Source organism: Anthonomus grandis, chromosome 14 (genome assembly GCF_022605725.1).
Source record: "Anthonomus grandis grandis chromosome 14, icAntGran1.3, whole genome shotgun sequence".
Classification (NCBI taxonomy): Eukaryota; Metazoa; Arthropoda; class Insecta; order Coleoptera; family Curculionidae; genus Anthonomus; species Anthonomus grandis.
Genome location: NC_065559.1, coordinates 10890332 through 10913305, shown reverse-complemented (window position 1 = coordinate 10913305; position 22974 = coordinate 10890332). Strand labels below are relative to the sequence as shown.

Sequence of the window (22974 nt, the reverse complement as noted above, 5' to 3'; positions counted from 1 at the left end):
CTTTTAAATTACACGCAATATTTGGAAACAAATGGCACAATATTTGAACTCACCAATCTCTAGATAATAGTCTAATAATTTAGAAGAAAAATCATATTACCATGTTGGGTAAAAGTCTACAGGGTTTGCTAAAGGATATATAGGTAATTAATTACAGAACCACCTTAATGTTGCAACTCAAATAATGTTTTAAATTAATAATAGTATTAAATTATCAATTGTCTAAATTTCAGTAAAAAAACTCTCAAAACTACAACAGTTATGCTTCTCTGCATGAGTTTCTGTGAAAGTGGCAAAACCTACCAGCAAACCATAATTGCATTATTAAAAACTAGAAGAATTTAAAAGAAAATCAACAAAAAATTAAGTGAAGGCGTTTGTTTATTTTATTTTATTTTATTTTTTAACAGTTCTTGTCTTCTATAAAAAATAGTTAATTTTTTTACCTTATAAAGTAATATGAATTTAACTAAGAAAGGTCCTCCATCAGAAAAAAATAGTTTTATTAAAATTACTAAAATTTAAATTAGTCTGTATACCTACTTATCATTTTGGTTCATTATTAGAAATTCTTTCAATTTATCAATTTATTTTATGATTTTTTTTTAATTTAAAATTAAAAATAGTAAAAATATTCTAGTTACATCCCTACGTAAATCAAAGATTTTTTTATTACAACTTTAGCCAAATACCCATCAATGGTTCTATTCATTCGTTCTACCATGCTATCTGACTGTGAGTGTAGTGCAGCAGACATATCATCTTTTTGATTTTAGGCGTCTTACAGAATATCTGGAACAAGTTGGAATTAAAATTTCGTCCTTGGTCTGAATGTAGGTTCAAATGTACCAAAAAGCGACAAACCAATTTTTTTATTAAAGCATTGGGGTCACTTCTGGCTTGGTAGAGGACCTCAATCTATTTGCTGAAGTAGGCCACCACGATCACCATATACTTATTCCCTGCTTCTGATTTGAGCAACAAGCCAGCAACAAAGATAGCAATCCTTTCTACGCTGTGCTGACGTAACAAAGCCTTTTGCTTTCTTTGCAGTCTACTTTGCACACATACAGCATATTTCTTGCTCTAGTCTCTTATGTCTGCCTTACTATTGATCCAGTAAAATCTTTTATTCACTTTTCCCATGATCTCTCTTACACTACGGTGTCCTACTGATACACTGCCATAAATTTGCTCTCGAAACAACTCGAAAATCCGGTATTTGGGCATTCTTAAGCATTTGTCTTCCTTCATCTTTGCCATCGTGGTCAAGTATTTTGCGCCGCAATAGTCAATCTTCTACAATTAGGCAATTCCACTCTGCCTAATATGACTTAACATTGGGAGAATACTTGTTAACTTCCTCCCAGGTCAGCATCTTCTCTTCTTTCTCCTGGTTAAGAAATCCCATTTTGTCAAGTTATATCGACGATGGTTGTTCTTAACAACTAAGCATCTTTATTATCTGCCCGCTGACAATGCTTGCAGTTCTCCTCCGTCTTTGTTTTTATTTTTGGCAGCTTCGAATTCAAAGCCCCGTATTCGTGAATCTACTAGCTTAGTTGGATGTACTAGTAGTAAGGCCGGCTTCATTTTTATCATTGCGGACTCCATTCAGAAGTGGTTACACCGCCAAACATTCATGATCCTTTCCCGAATATCTTGATATGCCAGTCGAACCAAACGTGCAATATAAGCTTAAAATTCTTGCTTAAAAAAAAGGACTCATCTGATTTTTGAAAAAGATTTTTCAACTGAGTGTGGTAATAAAATTTGCATTCCAGATATGATTACACACCAAGGTATTTTCAAGTCCTTCACTACATAGTCGTAGACTTCTTTTCTTACGGAGGATATTCTTTACAGGATGACAGCAGCATCTTCTCTCAATGCCAACCCCTAGATAATCAATCGTTTACTTTTGCAGCAGCTTCAGACTGCCGCTAATAAATATTCCATGATAAAGTGCTATCAAATTGAGGCGGTTTTAATGAGACGCATCACCCCAATAAATTCCGTATTGCCACAAGCTTCGTTCTTGCTACCAACAACCAAGCAGAAAGTGTTGACGTCTAATGTGTTGGCGATTTTGTTTTGCTCCAGCTCCATTTTCAGCTCAGCAACTTTTAAATCCACCAACACTTACTGCGTTACTTTTTATGGCCTTGTTTTTCATACTAGAAAACTTAACACTACCTACTTTAATGCCAAAATCTAAAATGCTTCTTAAGCAATCAGAAAAAATAGAAAATAAAATTATAACTTGGTTACTCTGTCTTTCGCGAACTATCAACTTTTGAACTAAGGTATGTTTAGATCAATTTATATTTTGGTCTAATCTCCAGTTCTAGATCTAGACAAGGGGAAATATGCCTTTAGTCTTACAATTATTCACTTAGAACATTGAAAGGCTAGAATTAGTAAACAACAACTTTGTTTGAGTCCAACATGTGCACAGGGGCAAGAGGGGTGTGTTGTTTACAAACATATTTGCCGATTCTCTGTTGTCAAGTCGACGCGAATTTCTAACGGAGGAAATTTTATGCTATATTTTAACAACCATTATAACGTTAATTTAACTTACTTGTGTTGTATTTTATAGGAAAATTTAAATTAAAAAATATAAATACTACAATTAACCTATTTTAAGAATAAATATAATATCCTTAAGCAAAAAAATAACAAAATTATTAACATTCTTATCCCTAAAACCGTTTCTAAAAAATTTGAAGCGACAACACCGGAACTTAAGCGCCTGAGCCATACGCATAGTGTCATCTGTCAAACGGCTTTTTGTTTATGTTCGAGATTCGTGTATTTTCTTTAATTTTTTGGTTTCAAAAAGAAAAAGGCCACATTTTAGTGTTTTTTTAAATTGCTAGGATGGCAAAAACTTGTGTCGTTTGTGCCGCATCATGATAAAAAGGTGATTCAAGCCGATCTTTTCACAAGTAAGTACCGATACTTTCATAACATCACATCATGGGGTAACCATCATCATAAACGTAGAATAGAGGATCTTATAGATATAAACCTAATAAAAACTTGAATGTGAAAGTGTGTGTAAAATACCAAAATATTTATATTTTTAAATCTAAATATATTTTTCAACATATTCATCTATCAATAGGCTATAAAGATTATAAAACTAGAATTTTGTCCCTGGTTTTATTGCAGGATTTTATGTTTTTTTTGTTGTTTTGGCAGAAAGATGGCATAATACCCATATACCTATCTATATATAGTTATGTTTTTTAATATAGACATTAGGTAGATAGATGAAATTACTAATTTTTTATTGCCTTTAAAGAATTTTGAAATTTATTTAGATATTGATTAAATATCAAATACTTATTATAAATTGCCTAATATATGCCCAAAGGGAACAATGGATTTCATTAATCGAAATCAACACAATTAAAAAGAATATATTTGTTCAGATCACATCCTTAGAAGTGATTTATTATATAAGGAAGATAATATTATCAGTAGCCAGACTTTATTAAAAAAATCAGCTCTACCTTAAAGGTAATTTTTTTTAAATATATTTTTCTAGTATAAAAAAATCGTCACAAAAAGTATTAGTGTTACTCATATAAGCTTTATTTATACCTAATACTTATTAAATTAGGTATGTGTGTAAAACTATTTTTTTACTAGGATTTCTGATGCACTGGTTAAAAACACAGCAGCCGATAATTCAGTTAATTTACCAAGTGATTTACCCTTCAAAGCTGCAAGGGTAGTTTTCCTGAAGAGTGCAAAAACTTCTTTAGCTTCCAAAATGGTATATAGTACAAACAGTGAAGCTAATATAGACAAGTATGGATAATTAAAATAAATTAATATTCTTGATACACCAAATTTTGTATAATTACAGATCTGATCATTCATCATCAACAATAACTGCATCTGAGATTAATAGTTACTGTCTAGGTCAACAATTACTATTTCCCATCCAATCCGTTTTTGTTTAACTGCTACACATTCCCTGACTCTGCCAAGGAAAAGGTAAAAATACACTCAAAATAGACATCATTATAGCAAATTTAAAAATTATTGTTCAATTCTTTCTCTAAGTACAAATAAGACTTTTATGCCATGTATCATCTTATTCTATATATCTTATTTAAAAGTGATATAGTATTTTATTGTGTTATATTTGTAATTAAATGCAATTAATCAAATGTATGATATTTCAAAGATTCTTTATAATAAAATACATTTTATTGATCAATTGGATTATCATAATACATTTTTTTAATTTTTTCTTTTTAATATTGGTAATACTATATTTTTATGTATATTACTCTAGGGTAAATTGAAAATGATATCCTGAGGACTTTTTAAAAGCTAAATCACTTATCACCAAATTATGGAAGATTGCAACAAACAAATTTGCGCCAAAGAAATTGAATTAGATGTCTCAAGTTATTATTAAAATACTTAAGAAATATTACATATATTACATATTTTATTTGACTTGTAAAAGTACTTGTTTGTATATTACTACTAATAAACTATCTAATCTAATCTATTGTACATAGTCTTTATTCTTAGGTAAGCTTTGTTTTTTAGTATAAATTAATCTGATATAATAATTGGTATTAGGTATTATATAGGTCACTGTTAAATGTCTCAAAACCATTGTACAGGCTAAATACTCATAATAAAAATCTTATAACCTATAAAAAACCTGCAACTCCTTCACAATTTGAACCTCCTTGTAGTTTTAACTCTTTTCGCTGAAGCAATACTGTCCCTTTGAAAAAGTCAGCATCATAGAAGTATATATTATGTGATTTAAAGTAAGTGATGTAAAACTGAGTTTTGTATAACATAATAATTATAATAAAATTTTGCAAAATGTTAAAAATTTGTGTCTTAAAACATGATTTATTAAGAAATCTATAATATTATATTAATAAAATATTTTATTTCCATAAAAATGCTGCCTTTTATTAGGACCTTCCTCTAACGAAGTCCGTTAAAAAAACACATAAATAGCTCATAAATGGTAATATTACTTATATTTAAACTCTATAATAATTAATAAAAATTTATCAGGTAAATATTTGTTGACGACGTCACTGGTAGAGAGTGCTTGTATCGGTGGCGTCAACAATGCGTTCGAGCGGCGTTGCGATGCCATTAACGTTTTCTCGTTGCTTAGTACTTTATTTTCATTTATTTAACGTATATTGACTTCGATATAGAGTATCTTATCAAATTTATTTTTAAAAAATGCTTGATATTTTATTAAAGGGGAGCAGTAGTATTGTTTTAAGTTTTCGGAAAAAACTGAAAACTTTTATGATATTAGAAATAGTGATTTTTGCCATTTCTCTATAAGCATTTGGCATCATTGTATCAGATATGTTGCCAGCAAACAAACCTGCCCATAGTTCCACGGCATGCTACTTCTAGCCTTTCAATGTTCTAAGATTATTCATGAAAAATAAAAGATACTACTATAATAAATTCTTAGATTTAATTATTTTAACAAAGTCTTCCCTGATGGCCTGGAAGGAAGCCTGATGGCTGGTTTCACAAATTAAGAGTTATTAGTTCTTATTAAAAAATGTAAGCTGAACAGCAAAATAATTTTATAACAATTATTTATGTGAAAAAAATCTTACTGACTATTTAAAAGATTGTATAAAATAAAATTTACAATTTTAGAATCAACCAAATATATCATGAAATCAATATAGCCACTAAACCAATCACCCCTCCAGAAGTAAAATGACTTGACAAAAACAAACAAGTGTCGGATTAGGATAAGAAAACCGCGCTTTTTTTTTAAAGTCACCGAACAATACCTCACCCTCCCTCAACAGTTCTCTTCCCGTCGTTTATATTTCCCGACGATATTGAGCAGCATATAATACAAAAAGACGAAGCCAATTTGAATAAAAACACCCTAAACCCCGCCCGCACGCCCTACCTGGGCAAATTTCGTTTTAATGGAATAATCATTTGGGCAAATATTTGAATGTTTTTTTGATACAGAAACGTAAGGCTCATTTCTTGGTTCCTCTCGCGCATTCATGGAAATTTAATCAAAAAATTATGAAACACCGGCGGCGTTTTCTCTGATCGATGAGACGTGAGAGAGCAGTTGGCGACTGATATTGCTTTCTGCTTCACAAAAAGAAAACTTTTTAATGTTCCCCTTAGTATATGAAAAAGTAAATTTAAAAAATAAGTAGTATATACAGTTTTTAATTTTACTTAAAAAATAAACTTATTTTTAAATGTTAAAAAATATAAATTTATTATAGAAAAAATAATGCTTCAACGCCATTTTCAAAATAGATTGCCTTTAAAACTATCAGACCTAGACTATCAGACCGTAGAACAGTGCATTCTTAGATCATGGAAAGGCTAGAATTGGTAAACAACAACTTTGTTTGAGTTTAACATGTGCACAGGAGTATGAGGGGTGTTTTTTTACAAACATATTCATCGATTCTCTGTTGTTAAGTTGACAAGGATTTTCAAAAAAAAATTCATCTATATATCGACATTGCTTATTTGGGTTCCTACAAGGGTCCGCTTTATTGCAAGCGCCGCAAATAACTTGGATTTCGCCGAGTTGTGCGAAATTCCTAATAATTCGGCCATCCTGACACGGGCCTGCCTCAGGACCTCTTGCAGAGACACCATAAAAACAGAGACAGTACACCAGAAATTTTAATATCATTTAATTTTATTTGATGTACGTCACATATGAAAACAGATCTCACACTCTACTGCAGTCAACCAGGAGTCACAAGTCCTGATATCTAAATCAATATCAGTGTCTCGGGCTCGACAGGTGCCAGCTAGGAGTGGTGAAACTCAGTCTTAATTCTCACCCCCTTAATGTCATATTTTTATACTAAGGTATTCAGAGACAACATGGGAGATTTGCAATAGTCCCGGAAATAACCCAAAGGACAACAAAAAGCATTAGCTAGCATAAAATTGAGAAAATATTTCAATAACAGATTAATATAATTCCTCAATTAAACATTAATAGGAAGTCAAATTGTTTAACTCACGATTTATCATCTTCAGACTTTGTAAAGTTTCATTCTGTCGCTCGCTACTACACCTCGGAATCGCCTACGATCCCTGGACGTTGATTGCACGCGATAGCGATCATTGGGCAGAACTGCTGTTACTTGTACAGGACCAATGTATCGTTGAACCAATTTGCCGCTACTCAGTTTCTTGATTATCGGTGTTCTTCTTATTAGAACCATGTCGCCCTCTTTAAACGTGCGTGCACCCAATCGATTCTTGTCAAAGCGTTTCTTCATAGCACTCGCGGTTTTAACGCTATTACCCATAGCCTTAACCCGATTATTATGTAAAGTTTCTAGTCGTGCTTACTGTGATATCTGTTAATTCTATGTCGTATTTGAACCGCGGTCGAAACCCGTACAAAAGTTCGCCTGAAGATTTTCCGGTACTTGAATTCAAACACATTAATGCCACGGTGTACCTCGACAATTTTTGTTTCCCAAGAACTGTGATCATCACCGACCATTGTCATAAGGGCATTTAGAATTGTTTGGTTAAATCTTTCCACTTGACCATGGCTTCTGGGACTTGCGATAGCGTTGAGCACATGCTTAATATTTTCAAGTTTGCAGAACTCGTTGATTTCTTTACTTGTGAAGCCTCTGCCTCGATCCGTAATTATGCCCATGGGGAGTTCACAAAATTTGATAAGAAGCTTTAAACAGTCGATGACAGGTCTTGTGCTGGTATCCCTCACGGCTTCCAACCAAGTAAATTTGGTAAATACGTCAACCACAACTAATAAATAGTTGTTATTATTTTGACTTTTACAAAATGGCCCTAAGTGGTCCAGATGTAAGGTATGGAAAGGTTTATCAATTTTCGTTATCGGATATAAATAACCTCTTCGTTTTCCTTTCGGAGTCTTTACGTATTGACACTCTATACATGAGTTAACATATTTGGTCACGAACTGCTTTAAATGTAAAAACCAATATTTTTGGGTAATGGCATCGATGGTTCGAGGAAGACCAGGATGTCCATTATCATCGTGATATTGCTTTATTAACCTTCAACGAGCATCCTTTGGAAAAACAATCTTAAGAACATTATTGACCTTTTTGCAAACTTTGTTGTCAATTAGTTTATAGGAATTGTCGGCCGTGCCTTAAGCAATTTGTCGCCTCAGTAAATTACACTGTTCATCTTCAAGTTGAGCATAATATATCCAATCTGCATCTTGTACTAAGTTGACTACCACTGGTTTCCTACTTAAAGCATCCACATGACGCATTTGAGTTCCAGATTATAAACTACTTCAAAGTCATACTTCTGCAATTCCAGCCACCATCTTTCAATCCTTGGTATCAAATCTTTCTTTAACCAAATCAACCTTAACGCATTGCAGTCAGTTATAACGGTTGCGCCCGTATAGCAAGTTTCGAAATTTTCTAACTGCGACCACAACAGCCATAGTTTCTAGCTCATAACTGTGATATAACATTTCAGTTTTAGATGTCTGCTGGCTCATATAAACTACTGGTTTTATATTTCCATCCTTTTGTTTTTGTAGCAAAATAGCTCCCAAACCATTTTTACTACCATCTGTGTGCACCTGTGTCTCCAAGTCTGGATTATGAGGCGCCAAAACGGGATTCTGACTTAACTCTTTTTTTAATCGGCAGTATGCGTTTTTTTGTTCTTTCTCCCAAATCCAAGGTGTTGATGACCTAGTTAGCATGGTTAACGGTTTGGCTTTAATTGCAAAGTCCTTGATGTATTTGCGAAAATATGACATTAATCCTAGAAACTGTCTAACGTTATGTACATTTCTAAGCGGCGGAAACTGCAAGACTGCCTCTACCTTTTGCGTGGATGGTTTTATTTCACCTTTACTATAACAGATCCTAGATATTCTACTGTCGACTGTAGAAATAAGCATTTTTTTTATTTAGCGTTAGGCGCGCTTTTCTAAACAGTTTCAAAACTGTCTCGAGGCGTTCCAATCCTTGTTGAACTCCCTTTGATATCATTAAAACATCGTCTAAATATTCTAGAGCATATGTGAATCTTAGTGGTCCTAAAATATCATTTACAGCCCTTTGAAATACGGAGGGACCGTTGGTCAATCCAAAAGGTACTCTCTTATTTATATTGATAGTGTCCATCGGGGATCACAATCGAGAAATGTGTTTTAAGCTAAAATCGAGAGGCGAAAATGATCTATAGGTCGATGCTACCAGTTCCGCGGTAGACGCAGGGCGATCTTGCCCGGATAAATTTTCGTTATGGGAATTATTTTGAACCAATCTCTCTAATACTGTAAGTCTTTGCCCAAAATTATTATCCGAACTTTGGCTCCTTGAACGCTTACGACGTCGCGAACAAGATTGTCGCCCGGCAGTAAATAGTTCACGAACTACCACCGGACATCACAAGCACAGCACAAATCACAAACAAGTATTTTATATAAGGGCACTTAACTAGTAATTACACGCACATAGTGTTTTTCTTTTTGATATGAATCCGACTTCTGATATATTAAAACTACTTTTATCAATATTAAACTGTATTCAAAAATAAGATATAAATCACAAAACGTATAGAAATAGTGTGCGATACGACACGAACGCTCGCTTCTTTATTCGAGCACATCTAGAATTTCACTGACTTCGGTTTGTTTATTTGGGTTCCTACAAGAGTCCTGTTTATTGCCAGCGCCTTAAATAACTTGGATTTCGCCGGGTTGCGCGAAATTCCTAATAACAGATATATGTTATTCTAGGGGCAAAAATAACTACTTGAAAGCAAAAAAAAAATTAATAACATTCTTATTCCTAAAACCGCTTCTAAAAAATTTGAAATGGCAACACCGCAGGTAAAAGCTGATGTCATCCTGTAAAATGTCATCTTGGCCAACGACTTTGTGTTTACATTTGGCATTTGTAAAGTTCTGTATTTTTTATTTCGGTTTTGGTTGAAAAAGGAAAAAGATTGAATCATTTCAGCGATTTTGTGAATTATTACGATAGTAAAAACTTGTGGCGTTTGTGCTGCACCATGGGAAATAGGCGATTTAATCAAATCTTTTTACAAGTAAACACCGATATTGTCATAACAGGTTCCGGGACAACCGTTGTCATGAATGTAGAATAATAAAAACTTAAAGTAACTTTACTATAATGAAGTAAATTCAAAAAACGCAAAAAGAGTTCATAAACGGTCATATTATTATGATTTCTTAACGAGTTTTTTTACCGAACTCCATTAGGGTAAAAATACTTACCTAATAAAAAGCATTTTTATGCAAGTTGAATATTTTATAATTAATATAGATTTCTTCGAAGTTTTTAATATTCTACGTTTATGACAACGGTTGTCCCTTGATATGCTGTTATTATAATATCGGTATTTACTTGTGAAAGATCTAAAGAACAAGTTTGGAGCTGCTACAAAAGCAAACGGTTGGTCTCCCAGGGAGAAGGTGACTTCCCTTACGTTAAAATTAAGAGAAGATGCTGCCATCCTCCAAAGAATATCCTCTGTAAGACAAGAAGTCTACGAGTATGTAGTAAAGGTGTTACAAAAAAAAAGAATGTTGTTGTTTATTATTAATTAATTAAGTTAAATTAAGGGTGGTTTATGGCAAAATGGGGGTATCCGGGGTTTAAAATTGCCTCCCTCTAGCCCACGAGAGTGGTGTGGGTAAACTTTACAGAATATGTATCTATAAGCGCCACCTGCTTTGCTAGCCTCGTGCAATGATACCCTCAAAATTTTGCCTTAATATGGCCCTGAACCAAGAGCAGGAATTATCTCTAGATAATTTAAACCACAACTAATTTAGGTCAGCAAAAGGAAGTATTAAAAGGTAATCCGTAAATTCAGCTTTAGTATATTGACAAATAACCTAACATCTAATTATCAAAGTTCAAACGTGAATGTGTCAAAGGCTAAATGAAGAAATTTATATTTATCATATGAAATTTATTAGTTCATTAGAATTAAGCAAAAGATAAATAAATACGGTACAATTTATAATATACCTCGCATATACTTATATACTCAGTTTCCAACAAAGATTATGGCAACAAGGTGCCTCAAAAATTAAAGTAAAACTAGTAAATATATATGCGATAAATTATTCAATTAGTATTAACTATGGCAAAAATAATGTGTGTGGCCTTTGTTTTACACTTCTAAATGGTTATATTATTCTGTGATACCTGTGCTCCTTGTTCTCGCCCTGGCTGATGACTGGACGGCCATGGGGCTCACCTGGTGTCTTCTGTGGTGGTTGGATAAAGTGATTCAGCCAGTACTACACCCTGTCATGGATTTCAGGATATCCAGAGGCTTAAGTGTGTTCGATGGGGCTTAGACCATCAAATTCCATCAAATCCTTCACAATATCACTTCACAATATCAATGATGAATTGAACAAATAGATGAGGAAGCCCAAGTGGTAGTTATAAGGGGACAAATAGGAAAAGAAGAAGAAAAATAAAAAGGCCTAGGTGGGAATGTCGCCTTTTTTGGAATTTTTATGACAAAATAATACAAGAAACCCTAAAAACTCTTTAGTCTGTTTCTTTAAAACTGCCCTCGGCAAAACTTTGGTTTAACTAACAAAAAAAATCAGACCTAGATAAGGTATTTCCTTTGTAAATTCGCTTAAAGCGAAACCAGCTGAAGTCTTCAACTTTTAGCTGAAAAATGACTTATTAACCCAAATCTGTTAAAATTGGTCCCCTCCAGATTTTACCATGTTTAAGTCATCTGTCAACCTTTGAATCTTACTGAAAATATAAACACTTCCTACATGAAATAAGTAGTACTGTAAGTATAAGCTAGCTACAATAAAACTTAAAGAGGTCATTGAGAAGAAAACCAATATCTAGGGTTGACAGTTACTTTGTTTACAATTTTATTGAAATGAAAATTCACTACAATTTCCCTGCAATAAAATTATGTTAAAAGAAAGAGCAACAAATTGATCAACTGACTAGTGCAGACATCACACATAATAAAGTATCATTCTAATTTTCAGATCGACATTGGCCAAGGCAACCGTAAGAAATCAGACACCTGTACAACCTCAATGCAAGATCAAGGTACCAACAATATCAACCTAGTCAAGATTATGCGTTAATATGAATTTTATTCTTAATAAGTAGTTACTGTTATAAAACAAATACATCTGTTCTGATATATTTATACATATATTTGCCCTTTAAATACATTTGCAATAAATATGGTTATTTTCTAAACTAAATTTTATAATTATTGAAACCTATACAATTATGGTTGATTTTTCTATGAAGATTACTCTTTCGTATAAGCCTAAACTCTGTCTGCTTTCTACTTTTGTAACCACTAATCTAAGACCTTGTTAAATGAGTGAAGCTTTATTAAGATATTTCAAATTTGAATACATTGAGTTAAAGTGTTATGCTCACAAAAAAACTATAACAAAGGACTTGTAAATGCATTGTCGCTAGTCAATCTGAAATATGTTAACCACATCCAGTTAACAAACCGGATTCAAAAATCACAAGAGTCCTTTTTTTTAAGCTAGAATTTTATGCTGATATTGCACGTTTGGTTTGACTGGAATATCCAGATATTCAGGAAAGGATCATTAATCGTTTGGAGATGTAACCACTCCTAAATGGAGTCCACGATGATAAAAATGAAGCCGGCCTTATTACTAGGTCATCCAACTAAGCTAGTAGATTCATTAATACGGACCCTTAAATTCGAAGCTGCCAAGAACAAAAACAAAGACGGAGGACTCCAAGCATTATCAGCGGCTAGATAATAAAGGTACTTAGTTTTAAGATCAACCATCGTCGATATAACTTGGCAAAATTGGGATCTTATAAGAGACCAGGACGAAGAAGGGAGGAAGCTAATCTGGGAGGAAGTTGCCAAGTATTCCCCCAATGTAAAATCATATTGGGCAGAATGGAGGGGCTTAATTGTAGAAGATTGACTCTTGCGGTGGAGAATACTTAACCACGATTGCAAAGATGAAAGAAGATAAATATTAAATGCTCCATGCCGGTGTGTCAGGACATCTTAGAGTAACAAAGATGCTGAGAAAAGTGACTGAAAGATTGTACTGGATCCATAGCAAGGCAGACGTAAGGGACTAGGGCAAGAAATGGACTGTATGTGCGACAAGTAATACGCTGCAGAAATAGCAGAAGGCTTTAATGCGTCAGTACAATGATTGCAATCGTTGTTGCTGGCTCGTTTCCAAAATCAGGAGTAGGGAATAAGTTTGTGGTGGTCGTGATGGCCTACTTTAGTAAATAGGTTGAGGCCCTCTACCACACCAGTAGTGACACCGATCGTTTAACAAAAAAATAGATCTGCCGCTTTCATATACCTTTGAACCCACATTCAGACCAAGAATGAAATTTTAAATCCAACTTGTTCCAGAACATCTATAAGACGCCTGGAATCAAAAAGATAAGGACTTCTACATTATACCCACAGTCAAATAGCATGTTAGAATGAATAAATAGAATGAATATTGGGTATTTGGATAAAGTTGTAATAAAACAAATCTTTGATTTACGTATAATGTAAATAAAATATGTTTACTATTTTTAATTTTAAATAAAAAAAAACATCATATAATAAATTTATCGATTGATAAAAGTTTTTATTGACTAATTTAAATTTTAATAAGTTTAACAAAACAATTTTTGAGAGGACGTTTCTTGAATTTACATTACTTTACGAAGTAAAAAAAACTTTCATAAAATAAAATAAACAGACACCTTCACTTTATTTTTTATTGATTTTGTTGTATAAATTGATCGTAATTCTTATGGTTTTTAATGATGCAATTGTGGTTTGCTGCTGGGTGTTACCACTTTTACAGGAACTCATACCGGAAAGCTTGACTATTGTAGTTTTGCGACTTTTTTTTTGCTGAAATTAAGAAAAGTGATAATTTCTTACTTTCATCAATTTAAAACATTATTTGAGTTGCAATATTAAGGTGGTTCTGTAATCAGTTACTTATATATCCTTTAGCAACCCCTGTAAACTTTTACCCAATATGGTATTATGATTTTTCTTCTATATTAGCATTAGCATTATACAATATAGTTATACAAATATTTTATACAAGATAGTAGAATCAAGCGTTATACTAGAATCTAGATGATACAAAACTAGTGTATTATCTAGAGTATATATTAGGGAACTATATATAACTAACTATATATTAGGAAAAGTCTTTTTGCCAATTTATCTTTGCCTACAGAAAATTAAATATAAATAACTTTTTATCTATAATCTAGTTGAAAAGTGATATCTCGTATGGTGTCTGCAGCAAACCCTCACTTGTGTATATAAACTTCAGAGAGTTTTGACCAGCTAACCGGTTCTTCTTTTAAAAACATATTGAAAAACTATTTACTACAGATTTAAGGAAACCCTTAATTTAGCAAAATCTATACAAATATACAGGGTGTCCCGTAATTAATTGGACATAGGTAAATGTAGGATACCTGACATAAAAATAAACCGTTTGAGCTCAATATCGCTTAGCAAAATGTTATTGGTTTTAGTTCTACAGGGTGTTAAAACTAATTGTTTACCAAACATTTATTGAAATAATTTGGAATCCACTAGACAGATTAACCTAAAATTTGGCGTACTTTTATTATTTGGGATGAGGAACACAAATATGATATCTATTTTCCCATTACCACTAGATGGCGCCACATACAACAACATTGAGTGATTAAAATGGTCATAACTTTTTTGACCTACCTGTACGCACATATGCGAGTGAAAATAATAAAACAGCATTTAATTCTAGTCAAAAAAGGTGAACTTCTTTGATCTCCAAAAAGTAGACCGTTTTCGAAATAAACGCATTTTTGTATTAGGTTGCGTATGAATAAATTATTATCGGAGTTTTACAAAGTAGGCTTTGCCTAGGATGAACACATCATAACTTCGACCTGTCAAGGTGAACTATTAATAAGTAAGTCTTTATTTGGCTAAAGCTCGTGTTCTTGTTGTGTTATTTTCGCTTAAAAATGCCGCGTTACAATGATTTTTCTAATGCTCAGATGCGGGATATGGTATGAGTATAGGCTCAAGAAAAATTTCGTAGTCAAACAGCAGCGCAGCGTTAGTTAGATCTGTATATGGATAGAAAACAGCCAAATCATCAAATATTTAAAGCGTTGTACGATAAATTAGGCGAAACGGGCTCACTTCGTTTAAAAAACGTAAATGCGGAAATACCAAGGATAATTGGTGCAGATATGGAAGATAAAATGTTGCTTCGTGTTATCGAAAATCCTGAAACCAGCACAAGACGTATTGAGGCAGCCACTAGTGTAAGGAAATCTTCGGTATCCAAAATTATACGCCAAGAAAAACTGTATCCATATCATTTCACTCCAGTTCAAAATCTTCTTCCTCAAGACTTTCCTGCAAGACTCCAATTCAGTCAATTTTTAAGAGAGTGCCAATTGAATGATCCATTTTTTTGTAATAAAATTTTATTTACGGATGAACCCACGTTCACAAGGAGAAGTGTTTTTAATTGGCATAACAATCATATCTATTCGATGGAAAATCCTCATGCTTTCCAAGAACACCCTTTTTAACCTGAGTTTTCAATAAATATTTGGTGTGGTATTTTTGGGGATTGTATTGTAGGACCGTTTAAATTGCCAGCTAAGCTTAATGGAGAACGTTATCTAAATTTCTTGAGGAATGATCTACCCATTCTTCTAGAAGATGTGCCCCTAAATTTAAGACGTGATAGGTGGTGTATGCACGATGGTGCACCGGCACATTATTCACTGCAAGTCAGAAATTACTTGGACGAAATTTATCCTCATAAATGGATTGGTAGAGGTAGTGAATATCCGTGGCCTGCGCGTAGTCTCGATCTTAATCCCTTAGATTTTTATTTCTGAGGCTACTTGAAATCACTTGTGTATAAAAATAAAATAAATAACCGTCAGGAATTGTGGCAAAAGATTGTGGAAGGAGTCAGTACCATCAGGGCCCAAGAAGAATCATTGTTTGGAGTCAGGCAAAATTTAAATAAAAGAATTAGACAATGTGTTCTAGTGGATGGTGAACATTTTGAACAATTATTATAATCAACAGCCTTTTCTAATTTTATCGTTGTTAATTAAATTTTAGATTAAGTGTTCATACGCAACTTAATAAAAAAATGCGTTTATTTCGAAAATGGTCTACTTTTTGCAAATCAAAGAAGTATATCTTTTTTGACTAGAATTAAATGCTGTTTTATTATTTTCATTCGTAAATGTACGTACAGGGAGGTCAAAACAGTTATGACCTTTTTAATCGCTCAATGTTGTTGTATGTGGCGCCATCCAGTGGCAAAGGCAAAATAGATATCATATTCGTGTTCCTCATCCCAAATAATAAGAGTATGCCAAATTTTAGATTAATCTGTCAAGTGAATTCCAAAATATGTCAATAAATGTTTGGTAAAAAATTAGTTTTAACACCCTGTAGAACGAAAACCGATAAAATTTTGCTAAGCGATATTGAGCTCAAACGGTTTATTTTCTTGTCAGGTATTCCACATTATCCTATGTCCAATTAATTACGGGACACCCTGTATACTAATTTTTGTTATTTAATTCATAAAGCGTCCTACTGATAATTTCCTAGCATTTGTTTATCACTACTAAGCTTAATAGTGCGAGCAGGGATTCTACTTTATTCATGTTAAATGATAGTAATAAATTGCAATTGCATTGGGTGCCAAGCGACCACACGTCGATTCTTTCTCAAACAGGTCAAGAAGCGATAACCTCCATAAACACTCCAAAGAATCACATAAAGCTTTCCGCCGCCTTGTGTATGCCAACACCAACGCGTCGCTTTATCTTAAAACTGAGAATATTACGTTTATTGGCTGAAATCTTAAGCACAGATTCCTTAAATATTTCGTTTTCTTAAAAGGGGAACACGCTTTAAGTGCGTCAAATACCAACGGCAACTTTGTCGTCACTCCACGGCAATAAAGTTGGAAATTGGCCATTTCGCTTATCTGTAATTGTTTGAAATTTACAATATAAGTAAATGGGCTTTTTAGATATCGAAATAACTGAATTCGTGGAGGTTTACGAGAGCTGGTAAATGCCAAGATAAACATATAAACTGCATAAATCTAGTACGTAAATTCTTTTTGGTTTAAGTTCAATTACTTTATCTTTTTATTTATTTTTTAATTATTTTATTTTTTTAGTGAAAAGTATGTCATTATGAAAATCTAAGAAGTGATATTTATTGTTTCTGCTCTATTTTAATTCTATTTTATCGTTAGTAGTTCAAAATGGAATTAGTGGTTAAATAAAATTATTGTAATAATAAGATGAAGAAAAAATAAACAATAATTCTTAAAGAAGAGTCATTCCGTAGGGCCACTAAGGCATGTCCAGAGTCGGCGCTGGCTATGACAGTATGCCAAGTGAGGATGTAAGTCTCTATCATCCAAGAAGTCATAATTCCACCTCAATCGCAAGAATCATATGAAGGCCATTCACCAATACCAAAACGTAAACGTAAACTAATCAGCAATAGATGATTGGCTAAAGACAACAGCTAGCTACATAAAGAGTTCTGAAGTAATACAAGGTTTTTATTGGTAATGATATTAGACATTAGGTTGCACGTGTTCATATAAAATAATAGTAACATTTGACTATAAACATACTTAGAAATTAATATAATAGACCAAGGTACAAACTAATTTAAGGTCCCTGGTGACTAAAATACCATTTAATGTATAACCCACCACTATCCCCGAACTGCCAAGACTCTTTAGGTAAAATATTATTACAAAATTTAAGATTAGATTATTTAATAAAGTAATAAAGCTAACCAGTCCATTAAAGTTTTGACTTAAGCTAACAGTTTTTAATTATTTCCCCCCTAATGCTATAACCAAATTATCCAAATTTTACATTTATTTAATTTCATCTTAAGGGTAAGCTATTCATTGTATTATAATATTCAATCTTACCTCTTACAATATAGATGACAGAGTATTAATAGGAGGGGTAGTTTGGATCATTAGCTCTATATTCAGTCTTATATTTTAATGGGTGATTTTTTTCGGTCTGTATATCTTCATAAAGTGACTATAAGTCTGCGGAATAGAGAATGAGTTTGCGTTTGCAATACTGCAAATACTGTATATTGATCCATTTTTTCAAAAATGTGAATTTATGCTCATCCGTACTTTCAATAATTTAGTTTTGTTCCCTTATAGGTTTCTTCAATTGTTCTTTACCAATCTTACCACTATATCTAGATATTTTTATTCTTGGTTTCTTTGGTTTTGCTAGTTCAATATGATATGCAGTTAACCATTTAAGCCTACTTTTTTTAAATATTTGTTTTGGATCCTATTTGTTTTGGCATCTAATAACTACATTTTCACTTAAAGTATTACGAATACTCCTAGTAGCGGTTTTTAATTCAGAGGGCTTAATATTCTGTTTTAAATAATTCTTGGTTTCTTTTATGTTTTGGTGTAGCTTAGTCTTGATATGTAAACTAGACAAGCTATAGTTTGAACGTTTGGTCTGCCTTTACTGTGTTGCTTAAAATATAACGGTATGACCCCAGTCATATTATTTAGATGTTGCTGGAAGGCTTTCAACTGCTTAATTTTCTTTTTAAGCGGTGAAATTATCTCATCTTTTCTTGTATACATTTTTTTTTTATCCTTAATGGTGTTTTGTAAGGGAATACAGGTCTTAAATAATAAACATGACTTGCAATGAAATTTTATAATCCTTGTATTGAGCTGTAAAACTTTAACTTCAGAGCAAGTTAAGACTGCACAAATTTTGCAAATTACAAAAACAACAATAAAATACAATAGTTCCTTATTAAAAATCTTTAAATTTAGAAATAATTTCCTAAAACAAAAATAAGGCACATAAGCTCTACAGAGCTTATCTGTGCAATAAATATTAGAATCGTAGTTTGATGATCACAATATTAAAAGAAAAATCATCCGTCGAATTTAAAAACTTTCTACTATTAAACTTGCACACACAACGCGCCATAATTTAGGTATCAATTCACGATAGATAAAGGGATCTGATAACAGTGCACTTCTTTACATTTTATTAGGAGGACGTTTACATTTCAATTGCATCTACAAAAAATGTACCCAAACAGTCTGCCTTTATTAGCTAGACAGCACTACAGTATAGTAATAACGCACATATAGAAATTAGTATTTAATTTGAGCTTAATAATTGCAAAATTCACAATCATGGCAAATTCGTTCGATGCGTTGCTATAAAGTAATACTAGCACGCTATAAATTAGAAGTGCTTCTTGAAATTGCTATTATAATTTTACCTGGTAACATTCTTATAGCTGCAAAATCTGAACAGATGGATATAATGATTTATAGTGCGGCTACTGCTATTATCAAAATATTGAAAATTAGGTAAAAAACAAAGCATCTCTAGATCTGAAAAGTCAAAATCACCGTGGAAAATAATATTAAATATTAGAACAGAAGGTATCAGGAAAGACGTTAAAGTCACAAAAATCAGGCAATAGACTACATCGAAGGAGTATTGATTAGAAAAGTACATAAAAAAAGGAGTTTATATGCAATGAACATACTAATATAATACTCTTAAATAAAAACTTTTTCTTTTTCCAGATTATTTAAGAAGGGACGTTTCTTCAAGCAATAGAGAATAGGACAATGCAGTATTTGAACGGTTAAAAAAAGCCATAACACCCAGGCTCTATTTAAATATCGGCCAAAAATTTGCCTACCTATGTTGTACCAACTAATTACATCTTGTACAGAACGTATGGATATTAATTGCAATTGGAACAACATCAGAGCAGGAAACAGGATGCACCAGGGGTGCCATAGGCTGTACAAAGCTGTTGATCATCGAATCTGTTATCTGCAATTAGGCCTTTAACAGTATTTTTACTTAGTATTGTTATAAGTAAATAAATTTTAAAACCTGTATTAGAAAATGAACAATATATATTAGAATCGAAGTTTTGATACGAAAAAGGCTCTTTAATTCTAAGTTTGTATAAAAATATAAACGTGCAAGAGCGATCTAAAGAGTGTTTTTTTTGGAGTCAAAGCCGTAAAATATGTGATATTAGATAATTTTTATCCTCTTTATTTTTAGATGAAGGTATGGACTACGTATTTAGTGCAATATAATGACAATTTGTTTAATAAGTTAGGAACAGCATCACTAAAGAAACATATCTATATTATTTTTTATAAACATAATGAGATTTCGGATTCAAAATGCAAAGCTAGTGGTTTCAGATCAGGAAAATTTGTTGGGCTTAAGACCTTAATTTTAGCAATTATATGTAAGTCTAATTTGTTTTCTACAAAGTCATAAGTCTATATTATTATTATATAGGCACTCGTATTTTAATATTTAGTATTTTTATATAATGTATAAAAATAACATATATTCAATCAAGTTTGGATAATTGTGCAAATACACACCTGTTGTTTTGTTAGTTTACTTGATTTTCCAGATAAAGCTTTTTATAGAAACTACACGACAAAAAGCTTTTAATGTTATTTATGTTACCTATCTCTCAAAGCAAATAGTAAATTTAATACAAAATTAATATTTATATTATTTATATCTATATTTGTTTACTTCTATATTGAAAAAGTTTAGGATGATAGATTATTTTTATTGAATAGCATTTTTTGGATTTTTAATAAATGCTCATAATTAATGTTTTTACTATTTAAGTATTAAAAACAAGTCTTTAAAAGAATTTCAAGTTTCAGATGTCCCCAACATAAAACTGATTTTTTATAATGCCATAATACCACTCTTAAATTTCAAGTTTCTATAATTTAATTGGATTTGGTAAGAATATAATATATAATATTATATGCTTTCAAGAATTTAAGAAAAACGTATGTCTATTGTAGCATTTTTATGGTTCGTGAAGTGTAAATTTTAACACGCGATCCACAAAAATAGTCAGCTGTTTTATGATACACCTATAACATAATTTTTACACATATACACAACAAACACAATAACAAAAAATTTTACACCTTATTCAGACTTGGCGGCGATAGCTTTTTATATATTAGGTAAGCTACTGTTCTGGAATATTCGCCAACTTTCTACATGTGTCTCGAAATGTCGCGAGATAAGACCGCTGCTTGCTCCACCTTGGTCACACAGTTGGGTCTAGGGGACGTAGAAGATGATTCCCGAATGTCGGAAAATAGCTGGTATATTCGTATAGGCTATTTAGATGGTTGCTTTATATATGAGGATAATTTAAGAAGAAAGTTTTTTTTAGGGAATTTGACTGAGCTGAATAAAGTTTCATTTCAGGTTTTACCAATAAGAGCGGAAGTGATTAAGTGATTTTTGTAGCCAAGAATACTTTTCAGCAGTACGAGCTCGACAATCATGGAGTTACCAGTGCAAGACCTATCCGATTGTAAATTACATGCTGTTATCCGTTTTTCAAAAGGGAAAAAGGGTTAAACAATCAGATTTTCAGTAAATTGGTAACTATTTATGGTAAAGACTATCTGAATGTGCAGATTAAGTAGCACGATGAGGAGCGTGCAGGACACCCAAAAGCCCCATTATAGACAATGCGATTGTAATGGCTGAAAAAATTAATCAGGAGGATAGACGACATACTATTGTTGATTTTTTCAAAATAATACCTCATGAGTGTTAAATTCACTAAACTTCAGTCTATACAATCTTGTCCGAGAAGCTTGATTACAGTAAAGTTTGAGCAGGATGGGTCCAATGCTTGCTTTTCAAAAACTACGGACGATAAGGACTTTACGCCGCCCAACAGTTTTTTAAAATGAAAAAGAAAGCATTGGCCTTTACATATGCGTTTTGAGATGAAATAAACCGTAGGTTCACCATATAAATATTAAATTAAATTAAAATTTATTGACGGAATTCCTATTTACAAAATTTAAATATAAAATAATATATTAAATAGATATATTAATTAAAATTGCTACTTTTTGTTTTACTCTTTTTTTAGTTAATCTTTTGATGTACTACAAACCATCTCCAGCAAAAAAAACATATACTCAAATTAACTATCAATCTTTTCATTTATGACATAAATTGCAAAAAAGGCATACGAAAGATATTCATTTATTATAATTTCCTTGGGTAGATCATTGACCAATCTACACATTCGATCAAGAGGCCTATTAAAACCATAATTAGTTCTATGAAATTGTGTTCCAAACGTTACTAACAGGTACATGAAAATTAACTAGTGCAATAAGATTAGGATAATTTAAGTACATGAATTTATATAAGTTCGTGTATCTGTTAATTTAGGGAATTTTAGCAACACATAGAGGTCATCATAATTAATATTATCTACCGAAATATTCAACTTGGAATCTTAGGAATCGTCTTTGAACCCATTTCAGAAGATCGATGTGGCACTGATAGAATGGCTCCAATACAGATATTACAATAGCACAATAGACATCCCTAATGACATACACATTAATAAAGCATTTGAGGGATCTCAATACAAAACCAAGCAATTTCATCGCTCTGTTGGATATCTGAGCAACATAAGAAGCAAGCGCAAGCTTTTCATCTAAGTTAACGCCTTTACGATCCTTTATCTCTTGTGGTCTTTCGAGGATAATACTGCCAATGTGGAAATAAAATTGAATTCCTTATGCAGTGAAAAGTTATTAATTTACACTTATTTATATTAAGCTTTAATTTATTTAATCATGCACCACTGCATGATTGATGTAAGATCCTGCGGAAGCTTAAAGCAGTCATTAATAGATTTGACTTTAAAAAATTTTAAATCGTCGGCATACAGTAAAAAATTAAAACACCATACAGATCATTTATAAAACAATTAAATAGAAATGGA

General features: G+C 32.3%; 1 protein-coding gene and 1 long non-coding RNA gene across 5 annotated transcripts in view; one reads left to right on the top strand and one right to left on the bottom strand.

Moving 5' to 3' along the window:
* The window catches only part of LOC126744587 (dachshund homolog 2), an 842630-nt gene that overhangs the window by 421623 nt on the left and 398033 nt on the right, over positions 1-22974 (bottom strand). The gene's annotated exons all lie outside the window — the stretch shown is intronic.
* LOC126744600 (uncharacterized) lies at positions 2401-4139 on the top strand. 2 transcript variants are annotated; one of them, XR_007663247.1, is made up of 3 exons: positions 2407-2951; positions 3661-3822; positions 3881-4139. It is a non-coding gene; the product is annotated as an uncharacterized LOC126744600 (long non-coding RNA). The 2 variants fall into 2 exon arrangements; XR_007663246.1 differs by having other exon boundaries at positions 2401-2951; positions 3661-4139.